The sequence below is a fragment of the Vanessa atalanta genome, chromosome 23 (assembly GCF_905147765.1).
Source record: "Vanessa atalanta chromosome 23, ilVanAtal1.2, whole genome shotgun sequence".
NCBI classification, from domain to species: domain Eukaryota; kingdom Metazoa; phylum Arthropoda; class Insecta; order Lepidoptera; family Nymphalidae; genus Vanessa; species Vanessa atalanta.
This window is the reverse complement of record NC_061893.1, coordinates 3,772,540-3,800,485: the sequence shown is the minus strand read 5'-3', so window position 1 is coordinate 3,800,485 and position 27,946 is coordinate 3,772,540. Positions and strand designations below refer to the sequence as shown.

At 31.9% G+C, this 27,946-nt stretch overlaps 1 protein-coding gene across 2 annotated transcripts in view; it reads right to left on the bottom strand.

Moving 5' to 3' along the window:
* LOC125073096 (cGMP-specific 3',5'-cyclic phosphodiesterase-like) overlaps positions 1–27,946 on the bottom strand; it is a 128,807-nt gene that overhangs the window by 75,329 nt on the left and 25,532 nt on the right. The window lies entirely within an intron of this gene.

Genomic DNA, 27,946 nt, shown 5'->3' with positions numbered 1-27,946 from the left:
TGGTTTAGCAGTGAAAGAGGAACAGACAGACAGACACAGTGTTACTTTCACATTTATAATATTAGTATAGATTATAGATAAATTAATGTTAAAATCTTATGTTAACCTTTCTACCTAACAGAGGAACATAAAAGGTTGAAGGCTTAATAAAACTCGGACAAGCGGCTAACGCAACGGGAGAGGCAACAGGGGATATTGCTTTACAATATTTGACGAATATGAAGTCTATTACTAAAAAGTGGTATATTGTTTTACAGTTTATCTAGCATGTCATTTTCATAGTAATACTTCTTGCAAGATGAGGATTGAATTTCAATTTCGAATTTTGATTGCATCCTTTAAATATTATGTGTGAGTTTTTTTTTTGTATTTAAATTTTGTTAGACGGAGTTTTGTCACTTATTGATCTTTGTCACTCCCGTAATTTTATGCTTTAATCATATAATTAGTATTATTATTATAAGTACATCGAATATTTATAGAAAATTTAAATACCTCTGATAGAGGAGAAGCAAATATGCTATTACAGAGTCCAATATCATAGCATAATCTCGGTAAAACGTATTGTGTCTCGACTGAGTTTCGTTCACATTCCATCAAAACGTGAACGAAACTCAGTGCAATTTGGAGAATCTTTTTTACCCATTAAATGTAAAAATCTTTCGACGGGATTTGACAAGGACGCAGCCTCAACAAAACAGACTAAGTATTAGTGATTTCCACTACATCAAACCATGGGCAACAAAACGGTTCACATTGTATTGTCTTATACCAAATACCTTAAGTCAACGATCTTTCGTCGAAATAAATGAGTGAGTTAATTGTTTATGAAACAATACGGTTAAACTTCTATCGCATGTAGTTGATTTTATTTATTGATATACCGACCGAATATACCAAAATATTTTTTTATTATTACGATTATTATCAAATATCCATACTAATATTACGAATGCGAGAGTCACTTTGTATGTCTGTTCCGTTTCACGGCTAAACCACTGAACCTAATTTGACAAAATTTAGTATGGAGTAAGATAACAGTAGGTACTCTGTATTGTTGTGTTCCAGTTAGAAGGGTGAGTGAGCCAGTGTAATCACAGGGACAAGGGATATAACATCTTAGTTCCCAAGGTTGGTGGCGCATAGGTGATATTCATAGGTGGTATATATTTCTTACAGCGCCTTTGTCTATGGGCGGTGGTGACCACTTACCATCAGGTGGCCCATATGCTCGTCCGCCAACCAATGCCATAAAAAAATAAAATAAAGATTGAACGCCAAAGAAGAACATTGGCATACTTTTTTATACCTAAAACTTACGACTGCGTAGCACGCGGTCGAAAACTAGTACGACATAAATCATTGCTGTAGTCTCCAGTTAATTTTAATAACAAAAGCAAACATTACATCTATGTCCCTTTAATAAACGACTTTCATCTAGAAATATTACAACTACTTCAGTTGTAACGTTTATTTCATAAATAATAATGAGATCGGTTTTGATTTGAATGCCAGAGACGTCGTAAGACGTTACTTCAACAGACAGTAATCACAGATCCAGATCGCAGAACCACCTTTAATAATGAAAACTACATACGGCATACTTGCCTGTGATACTAGAAACTTAACCAATTCGAGAGCTGTTATTATAAAAGTTTTGGTACTAACCAGCTGCAGCGTCTGCCTCAGTTATTTATATTCATTTTGTAATTACTTTCAGCTTCTATCAGATCTTAACAATTTATTTACATTTTCTTTTTATCTCATTTGGGGAACGTTTAGAATAAAATAATTGATTGATCACTTAAACTATCAACATCGACAATGAATACAAAATGATCAAAACACAATTGTTCTGTACGAAAGTTTTTATAGCCAGTGTCACTCGGAATGATATACCATCCATTCAAAACTATTAATTTAATAATACTCGTGGAATTAAAAATCACATGAACCTCAAAAACGGTACGATCCTTAATGTTGTCTTAGATTTTCGCGATTATTACACATTGAAATAAAACTAGTTTTTAACGGATTTAATCGCGTATATTAATTACGATCCTTTTTTGGACAGTTGTGTAATTATAAATAAGTGCGGAATATTTCGTTCCGTGTGCACTTATCATTTAAAAGGTATACACAACACTGATAAACTATAAGAGATCTATTAACTCACGAAAGCTTACTCAAAAAATTAAATTGTTATCAGCGTGCATTAGTATGGGTGACCCTTGTGCTTACAAGATGTCTTAGTGTTTGTGAGGCGACTAATAATAACAAATCAGATTATATTTATTAATTTCATTTAATTAGAAGGCTGATAAGAATGTTACTTGTGAGATGACGTCTGACAGAGAAGTATGGAAGAATAAGAAATGCTGCGGCGGCCCCAAGTGAAATTGGGATAAGGGCAGGAGGATGATGATGATGTATTCTGATTGATTTGTGAAAGACCAGATACCGATTTAAGACAAATACTAGGACTTAAAAATTACTGAAGAATCGAGCTAATTGATCGCGAGATCAATAAGTTCAGTAACTGTAAAATCAGGCTCGCGTTTCAAAGTCGAAGTCAAAGTCATAATATTAATTAAATTTAGAAGCCTTATACTTGTTTAATGATTTTCAAAAATACAAATGGTTAGAATAATTATAGACACATAGACCTAAAATAACCATCGGCCAAAAATCAGCGTTTTTTTTTTTAACATCGATATTGTTTGGTTTCGTGTTAAGACTTTTATTTATTTATTAAGGACCGTCAGCAGTCACTACACTCACTCATGTTATACATAAAAAAAACATATTTATACTTAATGAAGTGTGCGACTTTTTAAGACGACCACTACGTGCATTTTACGGTACAGTATATAAGTACATATATTTATATTTATACTAAAATACTAGAGATTTTAGTATAATAGAATTATTTCAAAATATTTATATTATTTTAAAATATAATTTATCACATTAATACTTTACGCGTAACAAAATAAATTCAATAAAATAAAAAAGAAATCAGTAAATTGAAATAAATAAATAAAAAAAATTGAAATTAAATAATAAAAATAGCTTTAAATACATTTTTCATTGAAATTTGAAACTAATATACTATAATATTTTGTTTTGTAATTAAGATACTAATAATAATAACTCCATGACTTTTTTTGTATTTATGTATGGAATCCCCGAAAATGTCAATAGATATTTATTAAAACTTGCCCATACATGTAACTTTTATTGATTAATTATTATCCCCGAAAATTAAGGATACGCGTGGACCTTTTACGTGAAACGTGTTACTTTGACTGCTCATACAACCGACATAATTGTCGGAGACGAATATTTCGAAATTTTACTAGTTATCGCCTGCGACTTCACTCGCGTTATAGAGGTTATTCGACAGATGTTTAGCATAAAAAAGTAGCCTATGTCCGATATTGGGATTCAAGTTTGCTTCATATCAAATTTCATGAAATTCCGTTCATTGGTTTGGCCGTGAAAGAATAACAGACAGACAGACAGAGTAACGTTAGCATTTATAATATTAGTATAGACTAGTTATCGCCCGCGGCTTCGCTCGCGTGGCCTATGTCCTTCTTTGGATTTCAAGTTTGCTTCATACCGAATTTCGTTAAATTCGGTTCATTGGTTTAGCAGTGAAAGAGGAACAGACAGACAGACACAGTGTTACTTTCACATTTATAATATTAGTATAGATTATAGATAAATTAATGTTAAAATCTTATGTTAACCTTTCTACCTAACAGAGGAACATAAAAGGTTGAAGGCTTAATAAAACTCGGACAAGCGGCTAACGCAACGGGAGAGGCAACAGGAAAATTGGTTTACAATATTTGACGAATATGAATAATAATGAGATCGGTTTTGATTTGAATGCCAGAGACGTCGTAAGACGTTACTTCAACAGCCATTAATCACAGATGCAGATCGCACCACCTTTAATAATGAAAACTACATACGGCATACTTGCCTGTGATACTAGAAACTTAACCAATTCGAGAGCTGTTATTATAAAAGTTTTGGTACTAACCAGCTGCAGCGTCTGCCTCAGTTATTTATATTCATTTTGTAATTACTTTCAGCTTCTATCAGATCTTAACAATTTATTTACATTTTCTTTTTATCTCATTTGGGGAACGTTTAGAATAAAATAATTGATTGATCACTTAAACTATCAACATCGACAATGAATACAAAATGATCAAAACACAATTGTTCTGAACGAAAGTTTTTATAGCCAGTGTCACTCGGAATGATATACCATCCATTCAAATCTATTAATTGAATAGTACTCCTGAATTAAAAAAACACATGAACCTCAAAAACGGTACGCTCTTTTTTTGGACAGTTGTGTAATTATAAATAAGAGCGGAATATTTCGTTCCGTGTGCACTTATCATTTAAAAGGTATACACAACACTGATAAACTATAAGAGATCTATTAACTCACGAAAGTTTACTCAAAAAGTTAAATTGTTATCAGCGTGCATTAGTATGGGTGACCCTTGTGTTTACAAGATGTCTTAGTGTGTGTGAGGCGACTAAGAAATACAAATCAGATTATATTTATTAATTTCATTTAATTAAAAGGCTGATAATTTAACGCAGAGTGAATAGATCTAAAGACCATTAATACGATGACATGTTGCTCATTTTCGAAATGAAATGTCTTTTCGGTTTCTAGTGACAGCAAAAAGGCAAGCCATCTGACGATTAGTGCCCACTTCATCCCATTGGCGGTGTGAGAAAAGGGTCAAACGATGCTTATGTGGAACGTGAAATGTCATTCTCGTACTTTCAGATGTCTATGTTCTACTTGTCTGGACGTTGGGTTTTTTTTTATATCATTCGTTAGTGTGTCAACTGGGCGACCTGACAAATACCCACAGGCATGGTGTTAAAAAATTTTAACCGTTCCTTACATCATCAATGCGATACCAACATTATGACCATTTTCTTTACAGCTCTACCCAACATACCTACATAAAAATATCCTTACTTCCTTACTAATATTATAAAGGCGAATTATATGTATGGATGATTGTTACTCATTCACACGAAAACTACTGAATGGATTTTAAATAAACTTTAGAACACTGACACTGGCCTATACATCAGGATAACACGTAGGCTATAATTTATAAAGATATTTGTGAATAATACCTGACAAATAATATCTAAAATGCGATGGAGCCGCGGGCGAAAACTAGTAAATAATGCTTTTGTCACTCGAATTGATGAAAGGGTTTTATTGATAAACCAAATCATACATGCAAATCTGTTCAGGCATTTTAAAGTAATTGTGGAATACAGAATAGAGCCAAGATGGGCCAGTGGTTAGAACGCGTGCATCTTAACCGATATTAGGTTCAAATCAAGGCAAGCGCCACAGAATTTTTATGTCCTTTATTTGTGTTTACAATACATCTCGTGCTCGGCTGTGAAGGAAAACATCGTGAGAAAATCTGCATGTGTCTTATTTCAAGGAAATTCTGCCACATATGTATACACTAACCCGCATTGGTGCAGCGTGGTGAAATATGCTCCAAACCTTCTCCTCAAACGGAGAGGAGGCCTTAGCCCAGCAGTGGGAAATTTACAGGCTGTTATTATTGTATGTGGAAAACAGAAACTCACCTTGAAACCAATACTCCTATTTGTACAGTCGAGTAAATGGTATTAAACTCTTTAAAGTATGGTATATCGTAAATAAGAGAACAGGCATTATTATAGAATTTTATTAAACACCTTCATGAACAGACCGTAATAAAATGTGCACTGTCGTAAAACAAAATTAAACTTGGAGCTATAGCGCAATAGCGCTTCATAAAAGCGGTGAAAAATAAAATGAATTTTATTTTGATTCGCTTTTATTTACCTTCAAAGGAACTATCTTGATAAAATACAGAATACCGACTTAGAATCTGACTTTGTCCATCCAAGAACAAATCAAATTGTTTGATCCAATATTTTATATAATTTAACAACAAAAAAGGAAGTTCTCTCTATAATATATTTATTTAACTATATGTATTTTTAGTATAGTATATATTCATACTAAGGTCATTCGGTCAAAATTCAACCGTAATTCGGAACGTAGAAAAATGAGGCTTAACAGGACGATACCTAGTCACTACTTATATTAAATCACTCTTTAATTTATGGTAGGGCATAGTGTGAGTGAGTCAGTGCAACTAAAATCACAAGAGTCATAACATCTTAGTTGCCAATTTTTCCAAAATTGTTTACGAATTGGCGATTTAAAAAACGGTAAAAAAGGTTCAAATAAAAGCACTTCTCAACCGTCACAGTGTTGAATTAATGTTAAGTTACTATAGTCATTCAATTCTATGAAATAAACTACTTAAATGATAGTATATTTGACAGAAATATTTGACATCAATCTAACATCATATCATCATCACATCAATACCAATATTACAAAGATTAAGAGTTTGAGTTGAAGGACTAATTTTTATGTTTTCTTATGGGATCTGATCTGAATAAAACCTTATTGCATTATATAATGTATTTGTTGAAAAAGTCTATAGACTTTTTTACATCACGAGAGTAGAGCAGTAACGTTGAATGCGGGTGAAACCGCTAGTTATAAAATAAATATAAAATAGTATAAATCTATAAGCCAAAGTGACTACTTACTTATACAGCTTTTCGACCTTTTTATTTTCAATTCAATGCTAATCCAACACTCGACCACGGAGAAAAATATTCTAAGAAGCCGCCATGTTCCTGAAGAAAATCTAAAACAAGTTGGCCTCACGAACTGGACCACTGAATCTTTCCTCTTATTCTTAGAAATCCAATTCAATTTCTTAATGGATTTTTTAATGGAACTACATTCGTTACTTTTTATCTAACTATAACATAGAAACAGTACTACTTTTCATTATAAACTCTTCACGAACCAGTTAAAACTAGTTAAAAGTTGTAAGAAGCAGTTTACACGAAGTGAAAAGATGATTTATTGATTTTAAAATCCTCTAACTATATTATATCTCACGGCTGGCCATTTAAAGCGCTTTAAAAGTTCAATTAAAATCATTACTCGGGTTAATAGGGCAACGGGCGCCAGTTTACATCGCTATAAAAAATAAATTGAATTCTTCCATCTAACCGTTTACAGCGAGGAGTATGATGGAAATGAACGATGGTTACGAAGAAATATGTTACAAGTTATTGCCGTCACGCTTATAAAAAGTCAGCAGGATATTAAAAAAAATGTATGGTGTGATTTGTTCTGCTTAAACAAATTACTTCGAATTTGACGACCTCATGCCTCATTCTAATTTATTTTGAACTAGTTGTGACCCACGAATTTATTCGTATTTAAATATGAGATAATAAAAAAAACTAAAATGTTAGGTTGTATATTGACGGAATTAAAATCATTCTGTTATCAGTTTTGAGCGATGTGATATGTCGTAAACTTTATGTTATACTTAGATCGAACCGATTTTGATGGAATATTTATTTATTAAACGGTACCTTGAATTACTCCCTTCTCAATTATGCAGCTTATTGGAATTACTACAGCTGTTAGGTTGCTTTCCCGACATCACACCGTGTTCAATGATGAAGGAAGGCACTAAGTAACTCTATAGAAGTAGCTTAATGCAGTGAACCTTAAATCTTTAGTTAATAATACGGGAGTTCTTGCCCAGAATTTGGTCTTGGTCTTTGGTCTGGTCCCAGCAGTACTATTTTATTTTATAGAAGAAAAAAGAATAATTGAATACAATAATATTGCAGACTATTTATATTTTAGCTCATAAGCAAATTCATAAGTGAAATATATGTTTAATCTCAAATGATTAAACGAATAACCTAGTTCGAGATGCAAGATCTTCTCGGTAAATATAATTGGATTCTTGTTACTGGGTTAAACATAAACGACTTAGCGAAGGCAATTTCAAGCCAATCCTAACTCATATTTAAATGCTAAGTTTAGCTGTGAACATATTTATTATGAAATAGTGTCTAGGTCGTTTGAATTTTGGTTTTTTTTTTGGTAATATTTTTGGTTTATTGTTGGTACCATACTTTGTTATAAAATAATCGAAGTCATGCATACGATGTGTTTATGTTATCTCGAAGGCTGAAAAGGTAATCTATAGGTTCAAAAGGTACCGGATGTCGAAGCTTTTGACACCCAAAAGATCAATCCATAATGATAATACTAATTCAGCTGCTCTTCAGTCTGAATGAATTGTCCGTTTTTGTCATACATGGGTTATCCAATGTGGTGTAGTAGTGGTTTATTATCGAAATAGATTAAAAATAACGCATTTCTATCTAATCTTAATAACTTCGGATCTTGTAGTTCTACACAGTTCTTTGATTGCTAGTATTATCAGCGTCTTGGGCTTATATTGAGTGCTGAGATAGATATTTTTCCGTGTCCGACAGCAGTGCTGGCTGTAATGGGCTTTTTCGGCTTCAATGGTCAAAGCAAATCATTTCTAATGTTCTTCTCCGATATAGTATATGCCACATATATGTAAATACGTAGTATTTACGAATTCCATTTATGGTCGAGGGCATCGAAGTTGGTCTCATTTTTATCCATTTACACTTATCGCCTACAGTTTCACGGACTTTCTAGAATTCAACGTAGCGATTACAAAGTTCTAAAGTAAACTTTGCCCGTGTCCAATGATGTTTAGATTTGCTCACATCAGACCTTTCGGCCGTGGTTTGTTTTCAAACTGGTCGTTCTGCAGTAATCTTTAATTTAACTATATTTAGAGCATAAAGATTTCCTATTTGTTTTTGAAAAAAACTTTTAACTTCAAAAAAGAAACTTTTCTCGTTAAAGATTATCAAATGAGCCCAAACTCAAATGGTTAACCAGTAGTTAATGAGTAGTTAATGAGTATAGTAGAGTCGGATTTACACCTGTCAATTCGGTCGTAGGGATGAACAAGCTATACCTAGAGTTATCCGACTTATAGAGATAATGTTATTTTAATGCGACTCCTGATTTGTTTATATACTTAGTGATTTTTTAATTACATAGAAATAAAGTTTATATACAGCGTGTAAAAAAACAGTATTGCTTATAGCCGATCGCTGGCGTGGATCGTTGTTTGCGTCAACATTTTTACTGCGCTTTCATAATGCAGGATGTGTTTGTTGTTTTTCAGCCTGTATTCGTTAATACTAATAAAAATAACACAAAGCTAAATTTAAGACTATATTCAGACCAAAATTGCTTATGAATAATGTTATAACTCTTAATGACTAACTTAAATAATTTGTTTGGAATATACGTATATTTCACGAATTGCTTTAAATTTAACGATAATAGACTTTGAATTTTGACTTTGACTTTATGAACGTGTACTTAAAAATTATAGAACATAAGCAAGTATAAAAGCTATTAGAAATAAAAAATCGAATTAAATAATTGTTTACAATACTAGAGCTGTCTTTATAAACAACGTTATTCCCTCCGGGAAATTACTTGACGCTATCTTCGGTCTATGGTCGACTGCTACACTGAATATCACGTAGGTCACGTCACTGCACTGTTCTCACGGTTCATATTCCTAAAGGATCTCTGTATAGTTTTTAATTACTCTAGATCGCTCTGAATTATGAAGTGATTTTCTAATTATTACAGAGTATACAATGTATCATTTACATATAATCTACAATATATATTCCGCGTAGTACATGTATATCGCTTAAAAGTAAAGACCACAAACGTTCGACGATACGTATCCCCAGTAACCAGTTTCCCGATAGAACGTTAATCGCCCGAAATTTACGCCATCAGAGTGACACTGTATGTTTTAAGCCTTAGGAGCTAAATGAAGGAAAAAAACGTTTTCCATCCGGTACTTTGTCTGATTAAAATGTTTGTGAAGTATGTGCATACTCGTGGAATGAAATTCTATTTTAAACTTTTTGGTCACATTTTTTTAAAGATGAAAAATATACAGACATGTGACGTTTTTTTTTACATTCGAAATCTGAAGACCTTGAACGTGGACAATTGTTAAAATTTAAGCAAGACAAATCCTCAATCCAGTAGTATAATACAGGGACATCAAAAATTGTAATAGCTTTCTTTTATTTATATAGATGTATGTTGAAAACCGTTGAAAATGGCGCATAATTAGAAAGTACGCCAGATAATGGTATCGGCGCATTACCAGTTAATTTTCAGTCTCAATTACGTCCAATTTCCATTGAACGTAGTTTGCGTTTGATCCACTAATGGATTGACGTAATTAGATCGAAACGACCAAATCTACGCGTAATCCAGTTTTATTTTATCCTGTCAATATTACTTTTATTATCTAAAATTCGAACGCGTTCGGATATACCGTAGACCAATAATTTTAATAAAAACCAGGAAAGAGTTTTTAAAAGTATCAATATTTTAATTATGATTTCTTTTACGATTCAAAAAAAAAGTAAAATTCAAAAATAGAATTATTTTATTCACAGTATTAAGAGAATAAATCTAAAAATAGAGCTAGAGATCAAAAAATACTTTAAGTCATACCTTTAAGTCTGGAAAACAACACAGAAAAAAGACCAGAAAAAAAATTTAAAAAAATATATTTGAATGTTACAAAGAAGGTTTAATCAAAGAAACTATCAACAGTAGCTTTACAGAACTGCTAATGTTTGATTGTTAGGAAAACCCTATTAAGAAGATTAGGAGCATATTCTATCAGTTCGGGGTAGTGTGTCAGAATTTAAGCACAAACGAGGTAAATTTTTAAGCAGATTAGGATAATGGAATCCACATATTATTCGAGTGGAAAATAGTTACATAAATCTCTATAACCTATATACCTACTTATATTCTATATTATAATATGTACTCAAACTGAAATAGTTTTAGTTTAAAAATAAAACTAATATTTCATACAAAATACACTTTTTTACTCATAAAATATATGGATGTATATTTCTTTATTGTAATTAATTAATACTTACTGATTATTAATTTATCACTCAAATAATACTTTCACCTTAATAACACAATACGAGATATAATCATCACGAAATTTGCACTTCGGTAAACAAAATATCATTCAAAGTTATTATTTAAAATAACAAAGGAACTTTTATAGATCATTCATAAAAAAAAAATATATTATTATAACGTGTTTCGTGAAAAGTATTACACAGACGGAATGCAACTAAACAATAAACTGTAAATTTTTCCTCGAACAATGTCGAATTTCATTAGCACGTGTGTTTTGTGGTTGTCTTAAGTTTGGGCACCAGTGCCAGTATCATTGCTATTGTTTTGCCACAATAATATACGGCATCCAACAAACAAAGCCGCCTTGTAAATATCTAATTGAAATTTAAGTCAGGAGGTATTGACGATGTAAGGAATAGTTAAAATATCTTCTGGTAGCTCATTTGCCAGATCGTTCAATAATAAAAAAAATGCCATTTAATAGTTTTTTTAATGAGACCATACACTAAGAAAAGTCTCATAATTTATTAGTACAGACTACAAATTAAAGCGCTTTAGGCCCTTTCGGAATAGGTATCCCCCTAACAAATTCATGTTATTGTGGTGACAAAGTAAATTGCTATGTACTAAGTACTTTGGTATACCTAAATGTGAGGCAGCCCGTTTAATTACCGGTACAAAGGACATGATAACACACGGACCGACGGACACTTTTCGAATGTAAATGTATGTGAATACGGATGATGTAGAAACATTTGAGTAACCTTCCAATACCAAATCTTGTATCTAATTTAATTATTAAAGATGATTCGTTTAAAAAAGCTTGTTAGGCAGAATAAGCAAGATTTTTGTCAACACAATTCGATTAATAAAATAAAATTAATTTAATATGTTTTATGTATAAATATATGATATAATTTTTGTTACTTTATTTTTCTATAATATCGTTCGTATAATATTGTTCATATCAATAAGAATTATTTATTAATGTAATACTTCTTTGGGTGCGAATAAAATATTTCGAATTAACGTAAAACGGCACCGTTTTGATAGAAAAAAAATAGCCTTGTCGATGGTACTAAAGTGGCATGATATCCAACCTATTTAAAAAAAATCTACAAATTAAAAATAAATAAATTCGAAAAAACTGTAAGTACACGTGTGAAAATTGCCTGAAGTAATATTTTATTACATTATAGCAATGACAGGATAACAATATTAAATTTCATATTTTCCTGGTAGACATACAGGAATACATTATTTTTTTTACAATATCGCTCTTATTACGTACATTATAAGTGCTACGTGTATTTAACCGTGTCTGCTTTATGAATCATATATCGATAATTAATTTACGGGAACTACGTATTTCTGAATCACTATACAATTCAATCTTAAACACAAAGTTCAATATATCATCCGTTTTTTTTTTTTTATGCTAATGTTTTTTTTTTACCGAATTCATTAGGGCAATGATCAAACCGATGGAGCCAAGCGCCGGGGTTTCTTCGATAATTTATATCTTTGACAAATTCGTGAACACGTTTCTTGTGGTCTCTGTGGTCAGCTTTGTGTTTTCTTTATATTTTTCTACGATGTTTGTAAAGAAACTACGTATAATACGTTAGTTTATTTAGAAGTTGTCGACGGAAAATTCCAGACACTTTATAATGTTTCGAACAGGGTTTTAAGAGGAGGAGAGTCTACAGTCAGGTAATCCAGTTCTGTCTGGCGATCGGATGTAGGTTATTGAAGTTGACGTGCTACAGCACCTAGCAGCACGTATATCAATGCGAATAAATATAAAAAAATATTTTCTATAACAAAATATATGTGCTAAAGTTTGTGATATTTCAAAACCAACATACAATTTAATATATAAGATAATATTTTTCGTTTTATATGCTGCCTTCGACAGAGGCACAGGTGCTTTGGAAAATTTCTACGTCTACTTAAATTTATATTCAATTTCCGTACACTTAGCCACTATATTATGCACTACGAGCACACTTTAGTAATGAGATACAAGTTGTTAATAAACTGTCTCCATAAACATGGTCTAGTCTAAAGTCTAATAATAAGTTCATTTTTAATATACATATATAAACTTTATAAATGCATTACTTTCGCATCCACGTTAATTTTACATCCAAATTTTATATAACAACTTCGTCTAAGTACAAATCGCCATTTTTTCACAAATTCATAATGATTATTCAAGCTCTCGACCAATGATATCGCGTCAATTCGTTGTCATATGGTCAAATGTTGTTTATTTGGCTTTTGTCTTCTTGTGGTTGGAATAGACTATTTAGTTTTTTTTTTAATTACTAATAATTCGATTCAAATCATGTAATTCCAATTTCAAATTACTTAATATCTTCTTGAACCACTTGCACTGTGCAATAGTTGTGTATAAACAACTTTAAAATATACAACACCCCGTGTTATTAGCTCCACTGGCGACAAGAGTACTGGTGATTTTTTGCCTAGACTCGAGAGAATTGAAATTACGTTTCACCGGGCAAAAAACAGCTAGCATTTGTACCACTATTCCACGCGATCATGATTTGTAAATAACCTATTATTAATATAGTTTTTTTATTATTATTTAATTAAATAAATAAATTTCCGACGAATAATTTGCCGAGATGTACCCAGGCAAGCCCCACTGAAATTCTTGTGCTTAATTTGTGTTTATAATTCATCTCGTGCTCGTGAAGGAAAACATCGTGAGGAAACCTGCATGTGTCTAATTTCAACGAAATTCTGCCACATGTGTATTCCACCAACCCGCATTGGAGCAGCGTGGTGGAAAACGCTCCAAACCTTCTCCCCAAAGGGAAAGAAATCCTTAGCCCAGCAGTGGGAAATTTACAAGCTAATGTAAATAAATAATTCGAACACATTTGAATACCTTCTAATAACATATTTTGTTCATTACATCTTCACATATTTATATCTTGTCTGATATGCGTTGCAACGTTTTAAATTTGTTTATAAGGTATTAACCGATACCAATTGCGCTCAAATATTCTCCGTGCTCAAATATATACCAACTCTCATGACACTCGAATAGTATATAAGTTGAAATATTACACGTATTCGTGTTATGTGCCAACTTTAATGGTTATCGGTCATACGGGGGTCGGTGACGAAGTCTATAAATCTCCAACAGATATAACCAACATTAATTTTGATATATAAGATTAAGTGGCAACTGTCAGCGGGATTTTATTATAAAATATTATATGTAGTTCCCTAAGTCAGGAAGGAAGGGTTGACTCGGCGCCGGAAGCTTGATGTTATAATATAGATATATTTTTATTTGTCACGTTGATACAATATTCTGTTTCTATATAAATATTTACTATTTTGTGTTACATTATATATAAAATATAAGAAGCGAGGTAATCGAGTTGATAGTCTTCTATGTCTATCGTAGATGTTTACTGTCGGTCGCTGGTTCATGTAAGAACTGGGGATCGATTCTACTAAAAAATTGTCATATTATCGCAATCGAATCGAAACATAATCGTTGCCATTTAGCCGTCTTTTTTATCATATAGGTAGGCGGACAGGCAAATGGGCAACCTGATGATATGTGGTCACCACCGCCAAAAACTGCATTTATTAAATGAAATTCAGCCATTTTAATGTATATCTGCAGACGACTGGAGCAGATTGCTGAAACTGTCAATCTTTAAATGAAAGGAGGATCTCTGCTTATTCTAGGGAAAATAGGTCATGGCAAAAAAATATTCTTTAAAATTTTCAATCATATTAAGCAAATGTACGGGAGGCTCATGAAAAGTGACTACCACCGCCCATGGACATCTGCAACTCGGAAGGCTTGCAGGTGCGAAACCGGCCTTTAAGAAAGAAGTACCTATGCTCTTTTCTTGATGGTTCCCAATCGGTTGGCGTATCGGTTCCGACCCGACAACCGATATATATAACATACTAAATTAAAATATGAATTTCTTACATGTATTTTAATTTATATTAACTAAGGCGTTAAACCGCTCCTTCGCGTAGATCGAATCATCAAGAACCAATAATTTATTCATACTATTCCCTCGCTAATTGTTAATCAACAAATTAATGAGTTTCAGGGTTCGCAAAATTTACCTAACGCTTACTTACATACTTGATACTGTGATAAATTATTGCTCTAGATGTGTATGTGCTGATAGAGTAGTCCTATTTCTTTCCGAATTCTCGGCAGCAATATTTTTAACTTCACCTGTGAGTGTGTGCGTTAATTAGAATAAAAACAATAGGTTAGTTTGGAATTGTAATCCTTCAAACGTAATGACTCTTTACTTGCTCTGAATGCTAAATGATTCAGTAGATGAAGCTTACACTTGTATAGTAGCACATCGATTGACGAACACACACATAAATATTTATTCATTCGTATCCTATCTCATGGACTTGTCTCACTGTCATACCTGTGAATCCAATCGAGGTTCTACCAATGCAATTCGAACTTTAAGCTTCAGCAACAAAGAAGTATTTAAATAGCCTTACAATCGTCGATTTTATTACCTTATAAATATTGTTTTTTATTTAAATCTATTCAGTATCGTCAGACAGTAAAGTAATGAACGACATCGGTACCCAAAAATAACGAAAACAGTCTTATCGATAAACTGTTATTTTTTAAATCTTGAAGTTTAAGTTCTGTCTTCTTTGCCTAATGGCCAGCTTATAAATATGAAGATCCTGGACGCATTACGTTGAATGAGCCAATGAAAACTTATTGGGTATTTGTGTTAAGAAGTTCTCAAAAGCAGTTGAGTCTGGAAATTGACAATTTTTATAATCAATTTTTGTTTAGACTAGTGTTTACTCCTATACCTTTGTATGTATTCCGCGATTACGCCTCCTTGTGATGCGGGAAGGGGATCAGATATTAGTTACCATTTGTCTGAAAACATGTATGTAAAATTTCACGAAGATCGTACCAGTAGTTAATACATGGAAGATACACAAACAATCTCACATTCGCATTTAAAATATTTTTTGGGATTATATTTGCAAAATGGCTAATCCTTTGATTATAAACCTTTCTTTATCTATAACTATCTTATAAACCTTTGTTTATAAGATAGTAATGTAAGTCTTCAAATGTTCCACTTCTGACCTCTTCCCCTTTTGAGAAGAAGATTCTTTCATTAATGCTTGTTGATAGATACATATGTGGCAGAATTTCATTGAAATTAGACACATGTAGGTATCCTCACGTTGTTTTCCTTAACCATCGATCACGAGATTAATTGGGAACCCAAATTAAGGACATGAAAATTCAGTGGTGCTTGCCCCAGACAAATGCCGGTGTTCTAACCACGGGGCCATATCAGCTGTCTTAGTTACGAAATATTAATTACATTTAGTTAGTTAAAGACAACATACATCAAGCGGGAACTTATTTCCTGTTTTTTCTGCAATTTATAATGACGCAGTTTGATGTAAAACTAATGCAAACATAAATCGTAAAAGACAATAAGTACTTTTCCTCTATTCCTAAAAGTACTGTAAATAAAAAATACTTCGGAAAATTAGTCACAACGTCTCGTAAAACACCTCCCACTCGGTTCGTAAAGCATATTGTATTTTCTCTATATTCTCACATATACCAAATATAAATGATTCTTAATATAAAGCCATAAAGACTATTTTACAATGGGATAAGTTTCACAAGCTGTATTACTCTATCAGTATTTGTTTTGTAGCTTACATAGTAGTGCATAAACTAAACTTTGTGCTTATAATAGTGTTTCTACTTTATTTATTAGTGTAACATTGTCTAATATGTATTGTATTACTACATATTATTAAGTGAACGTTTTAATGTGTGTATTAAAATTTATATTACCGCAAAAAGTGTATATGTGTGAGTGTGTCGTTTATTATAGTCCATTTAATTTTAGACATTGTCGAGTGTCTCTTGGCTAATGCTGAACTAGTGTGTCTTTTCAGTATTTATTGATTGCGCACATAAAACTTTGACGATGTATATGTACATTTTAGTTTCAACGGTGTTGCATCTGTGTTGCACGAGCTGACTGACTTTAGATGTTTTGTTTTGTTTTTCAACTCGAATATTAATTCTCTTTTTTAAATACCATCCATACAATTGAAAAGTAAAGATCAAAGACGTACTGCCTAAGTACTTACAGCCTATATTTTTTCTTTTTCGAAGTTATTACTGTTAGGCCGTAAATAGTAAATATTTTAATTGGACAAATTTATTATAATAATAAAAAAATACCCCAAAATATTTTTTATGATGAGAAGTATTTTTCTAATCAAAATAAAACGAGTATACGAATAATAATTATCCGTGTTTTCGCGAATATCCCTAGGGTTTTCATGATAATTCTAATCATCCTACGCTATCTCCACATATGATAAAACAAAGTCACTCCCCGCTGTCTGTACGCTTAGCTTAAACTACGCAACGTATTTTAATGCGGTTTTCATCAATAAACAGCTGAACCAAACTGAGTATTTCATTTATCCTAGATGCAAAAAAAAAATATATTTTTTTTATGTTTGTTCTTAAAGTTGTATGTACTAATCGTACCCGTCTGAAGATAAGACGGGCACCATGTATATAGTATACCGACTTTAAATAGTAAATAAGTTTCAGTACGAGTTACAGAACATGTTGCTTCTTTTGTCAAAATATATATTAAATTACAATTGCAAGGATTTTGATTAGTAAAGCAACTTAGTCACGAATTGGAGTATTTAGTTCTTTCAATATATTGACCCTAGAAAATACTTCAATACACATGAAACTTCAACTTACATGAAAAATGACATATTTCAGCCCGTGTCAGTTAATGCGGACAATGTTAGGAGAGACTACAATTGCTTAGGAGATATTAATATGCAAAATTGTGTGTACGTAAGTTAGTGCACTTTCAAACTTCAACTTGCTACTCGGAATATATTGACAGAAAAATCTATAAAATAAGTTTTTATTGGCTCGACGCGGGATTTGAAGGGATGTGCAGATTTATCGTTTCATGACTTAAAAAAAGGAGACTACCAATTGAAATAAATTATTATGTTATTATGAAATGCTGAGAACATCAACATAAATAAAATGTGAAAGGTATGTAATATCTCGACATTTTAATTTGTAGACTTAATTTTTTTTTAAATATTGTATAAGGGAAGAAACTATACACATATAGTTCATTTCACGAAACGAGCTCCCAAAGGAAATTGCGTTTGTTGTATCATTGGTTATTGCGCGTGACCAAATCATTTCTTGGGATTGCCTTACATGCCGGTTTCATCTCGCTTATCTCTAACCTCACGCATCCAACAATGAGATGAGAGTATTATGTTTCCTAGGAGTTCGACTCATGGAAAGGACTGTTGTAATATATACTACAAGTAAAATTTACTAACAAATTATATCACTATTACTATTTCACATATGTTTCTCTAAACGTTAAGATGGATCCTGTAGTATATTGTTACTAATAAAGCGCTCAGTATCTGGCGAGGCGAGTGGTGGGGAGCATACGCTTCCCAAACAGTCGAGTGGTGGCCTGCGCCAGAGCAAGTTGTTGCACCATTTGGAGTTTTATTCTTTATCCACATAGTGACTATAATACTAGATACTAAAAAATAACGTAGGTCTTTAAAACAGAAAAGTCTTTAGAACAGTAAAATACATAAATGTATATGATTTGTGATTAAAATTTAAATTTGTTTTTCTTTTGTTTTTAAGGTCGACATTACATCGCTTTTATTAAAAACCTTCACCGTACATCAGTCTTTGTCATAGGTTTCCTCATTTGAGATCCATTAAGTCTGAAACTTTGGATTTATGGAGATGAATACGCGTCACGCTCTTTGTTTTATACAACTTTGTAAAATTGTCGGCCTTTCAAAGTGCAAATGAGTTTTATGGGAAGTATATAATGAATTGATAAATTTATTTTTACTTCTTTTCAATACTGGCATTATAATTAGATTAATCTAATATTAATTAATATAATAATATAGTTATTATTATATTAATATAATATAATATTAATTTTATAATCGGTTATTAAATATTGTTATATCTTAGACTTAAATACTTAATCGGAATTGATTCTATCATAGAGAAGATTATTTTATAGTTTCTATGACTAAGCGATGCTCTATTGCAGTATTTAGTTTTGCCTTAAAAATTGTTATATATTGATATCTCTCTCAATAACAAGAAACTCTAAGGCTTCATTTAATCTGAGCAGGAGGACTTCATCCTAGCCGACCTGATCAGAGACAATAAAAAGTTATTTTATAGATTTTTCTCTCTATATAAAAATTTCACTAGTTTTCTATATTGTCTTGAGTCTGGGTGTATGCGGTACCGTCGTTACTTTTGATGTAGCTACTTACATTGGGATCAGAGTAATGTATGTGATGTTGCCCAATATATATTTATTTATTTTGAGTAGCAACAAGAAGTTTGAAAGTTGAAGTGCACTTGTGTTTGCATACATTTTTGCATAATAATATCTCTAAATTATCGGTAAACGGTAAATAATTAACGCCTAGAGAAACGAATGACGAATAGACTATCGCAATATAATTTGTTGGTAAAATTTACTTATATACATGTTACATACTACAGTCCATTCCACGAGTCGAACTCCTAGAGAACAAAATACTTTTACCTCATTGGTCGATGCGCGAGGCTAGATAAGCGAGTCGAATCCGGCATGTATGACAATCCTAAGAAATGATTTGGCTACTGCGAGTCACCCATAATAAAATTAATGATTGAACGTGGAAAATTTCCTTTGGGAGTTCGTTTCCTGAAATGAACTATATACCTCTAACAGTTTCTTCCCTTATTCGACATTTAAAATAAAATTAAGTCTACAAATAAAAATGTTGAGATATTACATAACTTTCACTTTTTATTTATGTTAATGCTCTAAGCATTTAATAAATATAAAATAATATGTCTCCTTTTTTGAAGTTACGAAACAATAAATCTGCAGATACCTTCAAATCCCGCGTCGAGCCAATAAAAAGTTATTTTATAGGTTTCTCTGTCAATATATTCCGAGTAGCAAGTTGAACTTTCAAAGTTGAAGTGCACTTACTTACGTACACACAATATTAATAATATCTCCTAAGTAGTTGTAGTCTCTGCTCAGATTGTCCACAGTGATTGGACCGGGCTGAAGTATAATAAACATATCATTTTATTAAAATTGGCTTTGAAGTATTTTCTAGAATTTATATATTGATAAAGACAAAAGAACTCCGACTCATGACGTCACTGAATATTCAAGTATACTAGTATTCTAGTATACTTAAATAATATAATAATAATATACGTACACACATTATATACGTACGTTGCGATATGTTCATTTCAAAATCTTTGAAATCGTTATTTCATATTTTTTACCCAAGAAACTGTTTCACAAACTTACCTCGTACCATCCAATATATCTTTATCATTATACTAGTCACCTACATTTCCCAAATGTCTGTCTCTTTAATACATGGAGTGACCTTTTTTTAAGTCATCATCTAATATATTATTAAAATGACAATGATAAGACAGGCATTTGAGAAAAGTAGGTGACTATTAGACCGCATCTCACCACTCTGCTTTTGCGACATTTATGTATATACATTTTATGTATATACTTATAGAAATAACTACATAAGATATTGCAGTGAAATTATGATAGCTTCACACAGAAGATTCATGATAAGATAAATTTAGTTTCATAATAGTTAATGTTTACGCTATTATTTTCATGTCTGTTGCTCTTTCACTGACAAAGCGAGAGCGACGCCGCGGGCGACAACTTGTTAAGAATAGATTAATAGGGTATTATTTACGTTTCGCACTACCGGACTACTATTTTGTGTTCGCTTCTGTTGCTTCACTCTAATGCTCCGTGTGCACCATCATTCTTTTGTTTTATAATCTAATTATTAATAGTGCAGCCTGGGTCTTATTTGTGGCCTCAATTAATTTTGAGCTTCGTTGAAAACCTGCGCTTTAGCTTGGTGCTGCTTACGGTCGTGAGATCTATATTTGGTCTCATTGACTATAATTCCTCATAACTATAATAATACATTAAATCACTTTGTTTTGTTGATATAAATGTATCTGTGATAAGAGTATTTATTTATATGTATTAACGCAAACGAATCTCACGAAAAATGGCAATTTTTTAATCTCGTGCTTGACGGTAAAAGAAAATATCGCGTGGAAATTAAATTTGCTGAAAGAGACATTATCGTATGTGTATCCATTAACCTTACCCTGAGACGTTGGCCCATCAAAGAAACATTTACGAGCTTTGAATACAAATTACATAATAATAACTCAAACCACCTATCGTGGAAAAAACTCAGATAGCTTCGTAAGGTTGTGAGACCACCAGTGCATTCAAAGATCGAGAAGTTTTCAGGAACATGTCAAAGTTCAGATATTGACAGCGTTTACAGTCCATTGCCCAAGAAAGCATATAAAGATGAAACTTTTTGAAATTGCGGCAGATAGCCATCTATTGGATTATGAGATAGAGAATAGACAACGTATACGCACATAGCATTAAGTATTGTTATATAACCTACGCAGTACTCTGGTCTCTCATGAAAACTCGCCATGCCAAAAATCTTTAGAAAAAAAAATACAAATGTAGAAAATATATTTCACATTCCTATAAAAATAGAATGTCTATATATAATGGCATTGCTCCGTGACAACTTAAGTGGAAAATCATATTATAAGGCTTTAAATTGAAAAGTTTAATCAAAGTTATGAAGAAGATACTCAACCAATTCCGAACATCAATGTATAAAATGGTATCACATAGGGTTGTCAAAATATAAAACCGCGTCTTTCCTTCACAAATGAAAAAATGTAGTAAAGTGGACTTGTTAAAGTGGGTCGCATTGATTTATTCATAGTTATACGAGGTATGGAAGCGTATAAGTCACGAAGCCTAGCCTTGAACATTAACAAAAGGTCCATATCATTTTATGTAAAATTTGCGAAAGATTCTTGGCCGTATGAAGCTTGTTCTTTGTCCCGTATCTTAGGATTCAACCACGGATAGTTCATATACTTTAAAAAAAAATACTTGAATAAGATATTCGGGTTATTTTTTCTGATCACGTAACTTTTTTAGTATGATAGTTTGTAGTTTCAGAACGGCCAAAGCTATTTGTGTAGTACATTTTTTGAGATACATATATCTTATTATGTCAAGTTTCGAACGATATTGCGAACGCTTCCAAAACTACAAGAGGTACTCAAAAAGTTTCTATGTAACATTTATAAATCTTCAAATGTGTACAGTAAAGTACGTGATATTATAAATCTCAGTAATGTATATGTAATAGTCACTATATATATATATATATGTTTTATTGGTAATAAATAATAGATTTCAATTTGTTATTTTCTTAAACTATTTATTAAAATTTGAATGAAAGTTTAGATATAGATATAGATAGATACCTAAAAAATATCTAAATAACAAAGACATGTGTATACGATAATACGTATTACATTACAGGCGGATAGATCAATCACTTGGCCATACTGATTGCATTATAATATTGTCTGGTATCTTAATATTTTAAAATACAAAAGTGATAAAAAATAAAAGTGATTTTTTACTGGACAGTTTTTACATAAAATACATAACATAGTATATAAGTACTATAAGCCATAATCACGTTCTATATTACTAGTATGTAGTATTATAGTAGTACGAAAAAAAGACGCCGACCTTTGCTACAATTTATACACATATCCTTCGTTAATTTAGAGCAGAAAGGCAGACGGGCAAATGGGCCACCTGTTGGCAGGCGGTCACCTCTACACATTCGACGTTGGCACGAGCAGGAATATAAACTATTGCTTACACAGCCAATGCGCCGCCAAATATGGGAATTAAGATGTTATGTCCCTTGTGATTCTGGCTTATTCACCCTTCGAACCGGAACATAGCCGTACTAAGTATTGATGTTCGGTAGTAGAATAATTTATGTTTGGGTTTCGTCTATATATACGAGTTTACGTAAGATGATAATTATGTCTTCGATTCTGGTCATGCCGGTGACTCTCAAGGGAGAGCAAGTCTCTGCGCAAGTTCTATATAAGCGCAAAGTGTACTCTTTTTACGTAGTGTACTTCTTCTTAGTGATGATTGAGTCGATATGGCCTAGTGGTTGGATCGCGTACATCTTAAACGGTGATTGATGATCAAGAACCATTGAATTTCTGTGTACGTTGTGTTTAGGGAGAGGAGGCTTTAGCCCAGCAGTTGGACGCTCACAGGCTGTATCTTTACTTTAAAATAATGAGATATCCGACTAGAACAGAAATCACGAAATGGTTTGGCTAGGCTTTAAGTCTTTCCCAAGTCACAGGAGTGTAAGTACTATAATCTTTCTAACAATGGGCTGCTTCTAAAAATTCATCATAATAAAACCTTCTTTTTTTAAATAATTATATTATAATTGACAACCCTAACGATAACTGTCATCCACGTGACCTAAAAACCGTTCAAGAGTCCGAATAATATCAAAACAAGCACATCCTTTGACGCTGATTTCATTCGAGCTTTATTATTTCAGTGCATCTGGAATTTCTGTCAATGTTTATCGATAATAATAAAATGTCTATAATTAGAGGCCGGTTCCGACTACATTTATTAATAAACGGAATTCTCAAGAGGCAATAATTCTATTCAGTTCTTTTCCAAGCAACGTTTGCCTAATCCTCATAAAATCAAATCACAATCCGTGCGAACAATATAAGTACAATGTTGCAAAATAGAGTTATATTAAAACCAAGATTAATGTTGGACATTTTTGATAATTTTTTAGCGATACAAATATATACACTGTATTATATCTTAGGGATTTAAAGAGAAAAGAAATAATCTTTTCTTTGCGGTAGAGATAACAAATAGAAATGTACATTAAGTATAAAATATGTAAATAAACATTTAAACAATGTAATTATCTCCCAAATGGTCTTTACTTCTTCAGCATATGCCATATACATTAGGACGCAGCGCTGTTTCCTTGAAGTGAGTATTTATAAAAATGTTTATACGTATGATTTAGGTGTTGCCATTCGCATATAAAAAATGATAGTTATTAGCAACAGTGTCACGGTAACGATGCTCTTGAGGTTCAGCTCCGCCCGGAAACGTGATATTGCAATATTGAATTATGTGTAATATTTTGATATCTTTCGTGTTTTGCATTCATTGGGTTGAATTATAATGGGTCTTAGAATCTCGTAGAATAATAGGTCAATTTTTTTTCAGGCCTCTAAACTTAAATTATCCTATTTTATGAATAGAATAACACGAAAAGCTAATATTTGCAAAAAAAAATAAACATGCATTTAGAGATAAATATTATTATAAGTAAATAAGATCAATAAAATAATAACAGTACATTTCATTCATTCATTCATTCATGTCAGCCGAAGGACGTCCACTACTGAACCTATGTTCAGTAGTGGACTCCCCCAAAGATCGCCACAACGACCGATAGATTTATTTATTTATAAATAACAGTCGTTTATTGCCATAACAAATGATGCGATTATTTATTTTAATAGCACAATAATCCAGTTATTTAGATTAAACTTATTTGGTCATCAGTTGTTTAAAGGGGGCTTTGGAGGAGGAAACGATAAACAGCCTTTTTTGCCATTTGTATTTATGACCTTTTTATTGACAGAACGGCTCACAGCAATGTTACCATTACACGGGTTTTACGTTCAAACATTAACACAATTATCAATATATATGCAGACAAGAGAAAACCAATAATTAACGTAACGTAACCTAATATTAAAGTTTCATTGCTATTACATTTCAATTTTATTTTCATGGCAACATTTTTTTTCATGTTTTTTAAAATATATTTTTGTTTCACACTGGCTACATGTTCGCACAGATATAATTTAACTACTTCGGGTGTACATAAAACGTTTATATTGGAGGAAAAATGTACGTAGTTTTTTTTTAGTATTTTGGGGCGAAGGCAGTATAGCCTTCGCTAGAGAACACTTTACCAAAGTTTTATCAGATTTAAGATATACTTTATTCAAGGCTCATAAAAGCACTTTTGAATAATTATTTTCCAGTGTTGAATTACAGATTTTACCGAGAATAACCGGCGAGAAACTCAGTAGTTACTCTTTTCCACCATTTGAATTATACATTATGTCAATAAAGTATAATTAAATTCATACATTATCCTACCTAGAAATCAACTAATACTAAGTTTACTCTTTGTTATCTTTAATATAATCTTGTATTGAGTAATACGCCTTATTTATCAATGTTTTTTTGACATCTGAATGGTCATGAAGATTAATGGTTAAGCAATGCATAAAAATCTAACAGAAAACTCAATTTTTTACTTATTTAAATAAATATTAAAATCTCTACAGATTACTTATAATATAATTTTGTAGTAATTATAATTTTATAATATTTATGCTACTAAAATAAGTACTCTGTAGAAAAACTTAATTATTTAATTGAATTGAATCAAATCCATATTTTCATAAATCATGCAGGTGCAACATTGTCATGGGTAGATCTATTATAGTTTTGATAAACGAGCATAATTTTTCTATCGGATTCATTTAAAAACAATGTTTATTTCATCACTGAAATAAAAAATACACAAGTTGACAAGGATAACCAACTCAATTTGTTTTTAATCCTTTTATAGTACATAAAAATATAAACATATCCGGACCTATCCATATAAAAAATCTCTTCCAGACAAACTAGTTAAACGAGGTAGCTACATAGCTCGCTGATTTAGACTATATAATTGTAATTTTATACATATATTGATAATATAATTATTAATAATAATTAATTTATATATAATATGTCAATTTATGTTATTTTATTTATTATTAGAGCACCACCCATCTCATATTCTATTAGCTTTCCCAACCTACACTACCTTGCCTGGAAGAGAGAACTGTGTAGCGATAAGGTCGCCAAAATTATACGCTTCTTTTATTTAGACAACACAATAAAGTATACCATACAATTCTATACTGTTAAATTATAAGTTATCTATAGCCAACTATGTATAGTCTGTGGTAAATTTCGCGCCTTTTTCTTTCTTCTTAGCATTACTCTGCTCTGTGACACAATAAAGACTGTTTGTTATAATTAAAACTTTTATTACAAAAAGGCAAATCCACTAAGTACTTTAACATATACAATAAAGTATAAAGTAATCTAGAACTTTATTTAGTTCAAAAACACTAAATAATAGATAAAGGTTTAATCATGATATTTTATGAATGCAAGTCTATTATAAAACATATTTATGTATATGAATTAACTATAGCAATATGTGCTACTAATGTATACAAAAACACTGACTGGACACATTTGGAAATTGTAACGATGATTGATTATTACAGTTCCATTTTATGTCTCTATAGTAAAACTAGACAACCGCGACGGCTTCGCACGGGTGTTTTTTTTTTTTTGGAATGATGTAGCTTTCTATATGTGAAGATGGGCTTGAGCATAGACGTGGATGGATATAGAGGAAGGGACGACCAAAGAAACGATGGATGGATTGTGGGAAAGACGATACGGCTGGAAATAATGTTACTTGTGAGACGTCGTCAGAGAGAAGAATGAAAGAAGAAGACATGCAGACCCCAAATAAAATTGGGATAAGGGCTGGAGGATGATGATGATGATGTAACTTTCTCTTAGTAAAAACATTTTTAGAATTGGATCATTAGTTCCGCAGATTACCCCTTACGTACAAACAAATTTGACATCATTATAGTAAAAAAAAATCTGATGTTACACATCCTTGTATATATTTTTCTCGATATTTCCTTAACAAAATGAAGCTTAACAATTAATATTTTGAATCGCGTTTCAACTGACCTTACATCGTCTGAACCTACTGGAGTGAAGAAGTGGACTGTTAATCTTTGACGGTATAATTTAAATCTTAGTTTCTATAAAGATGGTCGCTGTACGTCGCTGTACATCGCAGTGCTGACCGCTTACTATATTTACCTACTTAAAATAAAAAATAATATAAGCTTCAACATCATGATGACTAGCAGAAAATTAAAAAACAAAATACGAATGATCCATAAATAGTATTGCTTACTATGTTGATTTTGAAAGTAAGCGTTCATGCAACGCTTATGCTAGAATTCAAGTTTCATGAAACATTTCAAGAGAATTGAATTCGTCGTAACTTTTTGTTTGACCAAGTTAGCATAGTTAGATTTATTGTCAAAGTTGAAACGTTGCGCAGTCATCAATTTTAAGAAAATTGACGTTTGAGCGTTGAATGAACGAATGTGTGATTGATGGAATACGAAAAGGCGTAAACGCAATGATTACGTTCCGATTCGGTTGCGTTCAAGAGACAATTTGTTAGAATTAGATTCCAGGGTCGTAACTTTGTTCGCAGGAGTAAGTTTTTTTTTCTTACAAAGAAGAAATTACTTCCTACTACGTGACATTTTTATTGTATTGAGGAAGTCCATCATTTGTTGGATCAATGGTTTGGATGCATCAATTAAGTCACAACTGAGAAAATTGCACGATTTTATATTGACCTGAAGAAGGTGCACTATGATGCACTACGAAGAAACCTCTAATTGGCTGGTGATAATTGATTTGAGCTTGCTACGGTCAGTTTCTTTAAACAAATTAATATTGCATTATACCTAAGCCCCATTAAAATCATATTCTTCAAAATCATGACGTACTTTATTGAAGAAAGCTAATTTTAAAACGTCATTCACAAGTCCTTGTCAGTTCGCAGTGAACTCGATTCCAAATTTAAATACAATTCTTTGCTTAGTGGCTTTGGTAAAGCCAACTTCTAAAATGACATTTTCATATCCGTGTCAGTTCG